The sequence below is a fragment of the Crocodylus porosus genome, unplaced genomic scaffold (genome assembly GCF_001723895.1).
Source record: "Crocodylus porosus isolate Cpor-Errol unplaced genomic scaffold, CroPor_comp1, whole genome shotgun sequence".
Classification (NCBI taxonomy): Eukaryota; Metazoa; Chordata; order Crocodylia; family Crocodylidae; genus Crocodylus; species Crocodylus porosus.
This window is the reverse complement of record NW_017728918.1, coordinates 102,716,108-102,718,317: the sequence shown is the minus strand read 5'-3', so window position 1 is coordinate 102,718,317 and position 2,210 is coordinate 102,716,108. Positions and strand designations below refer to the sequence as shown.

Genomic DNA, 2,210 nt, shown 5'->3' with positions numbered 1-2,210 from the left:
GTTTCTTGCCAGCACAGGAGCAAGCACCTGGCAGGGGAACCCACAAGCTGCTGCTGCTGCCCCCTGCTGAGTCCAGCTCCAATTACTCTAGAGTTCCTTTCCCCACAACCCTCCCAAGCCACACCCCTTCCACTTGATTTCACAGGGGAGAGAGGCTCCATAACTGAGCTCAGCAAGGAACAGCAGCAGCAGCAACACTGGGTGGGTTCACCACTCCACACCTGCTTCTTGCTGGCAAGGAACTCCTGGGGGCACCAGGCAGAGAGAAGGAACCTGCCCGGTGCTGTCACTGCTGCTGCTGTTCCCAGCAGGAGTGCAGTAGGGGTGACTCTGGACCCCCTCACCCATCAGCCAGGGACAGCAGCAGTGGTAAGCAGGAGAGGGGAGGGGAGGGGACTTACAGCTGAGGGTGGAGGGGAAGATGGGGGGTGCTGCGAATGGATGGAGAGGCACAGGATTTTTACCTGCTCTGAGGGCTTATAAAAAGTCCCCACTGCTGCTCCCATGGTATGATCTGCCTACCTGGTGGAGGGATGCAGCCAAGAGCAGAGTTCAGCCACCCCTACAGTACCGGTCACTGCTCCTGTACCCCACCCTTTTCCCAAAAAAACCCCATTCCACCAGTGTTCATAAGACTAAGTGAATGTAGGTAGAACTAAAAGAGTCTAAAGCCTTGTCTGCTTGGGGTTCCGTCAGTTAAAATTCAGGTTTCACTTGGATTGGTTCACATAATTCAAATTCCTGCTCTGCCATGTCTATACTTGCTTAAATATAATGTCTATATTTATTTCCCTGCCCTGGTGCAGATTCAGCAATCGGTGGCTAGCAATCAGTGTATCAGGACTATACAAACACAAGGCCTAAGTTAGTGAAAGGGAATCTAACTCCCTGTACCTTAGGCATTATTTTTACATTTAGCTTATAGAATACTCAATCCTATGCTCTAAATGTCTTCTCATTTAACAGCTCTTCATTACATTTGCTATTTATATCATAACCTTTGCATATCCATATCACTCCTTCCTGACCCATCCCTGTCAATAAAAGATACTGTCTGAATACTGAATTGCCAACCCCCAAGTACTCCAAAATCATGAGTCAGGCATCCTCAGAGCCTTAACATTTTCACAAATAAAACATTTCACCTTTTCTCCTCCAAGTTCTCCTCCTCAGTCTTCATCCTCCCGGCTCAATGATTTCAAGCTTATTTCTTCAAAAGAGAGAAGGAATTTATTTTTCAGTTGAGACTCTCATGTTATCACAGGTCTCCAGAAGTTGGCACTCTGTGAGAACTACCAGATATCAGAAGAAATGGCAACACAATAGTTCTTAGATAGAGGACACAGTGCAGAATGCTAAATGAATAACAGACACTGAATTTTTTTTGTAATAAGAATAGCCCTCATTGGGTGTGTCCATACAATCATTTTCCAGGAAACTGTACATCAGCATGTTAGACTTCCAGCTGAGGGTGATATTTAAAACAGGAACACAGTACTGAAGCTTTTATAAATATCCAGCAACACAGTTCATTGCTAATGTGTTTGCAGAGGGCTCAAACTCTTTCAACCATGCCCTACTCACCAGATCTATGTGCCACTGAACTCTTGGCTGAGTTCCCAGTTCTTGAAACAGAACAGTTGACTACATAGGCCTAATAGTGCAGTCCCTTGTGTCTGAAACAACAGACCGTTCCTCAGGGAAGTGCTATATTTACGGCTACATTTAGAATTTTTAGAGTTTTACTTTTATAAAATGCTCATTGATGTGGCTCCATGCAGTGTTTATGAAGAAAAGTAAAAGAAAAGCAGAGAGACGAGAGAAAGAAACATAAAGCACAAAGGAAACGTTGAAACAAAGAAACTGTAAAAATCTTCATGTTCACCCTAAACTTAAAACATGATTGCTTTGAATTTTAGCAACTGAGAGAGAGAGAGAGGGAGAGAGAGACAAAAACCTGTTTCCATAAGATATCCTAAAAGGCCATATGGGAACATCAGAAAAGCTTGTTCTCCTGAGCTCTTAGTAACACCTTCCACTGCTATGGTAAAATTCAAACCTTAGGACATAAAAGCTAATTGGCAGAAAACATCAGCTGACTAGTGTTTGATGAGTGAAATGCTTCTGCAGTTTTTTTTAAATAAAAGATCTAAAGACATTTCACACTGGATATTCCAGTGAATATGGGTTTTTTTTTAATGAGGCTTTGG

At 43.6% G+C, this 2,210-nt stretch overlaps 1 protein-coding gene across 4 annotated transcripts in view; it reads right to left on the bottom strand.

Annotated features, from left to right (window-relative positions):
* The window catches only part of RNF146 (ring finger protein 146), a 25,967-nt gene extending 24,660 nt beyond the window's left edge, over nt 1-1,307 (bottom strand). For all 4 annotated transcript variants that reach the window (XM_019538001.1, XM_019538003.1, XM_019538005.1 and 1 more), the window contains exon 1: nt 1,146-1,307. The gene's annotated coding sequence lies outside the window, so the exon portion shown is untranslated. The remainder of the gene's footprint in view (nt 1-1,145) is intronic.
* Nucleotides 1,308-2,210: the final 903 nt, after the last annotated feature.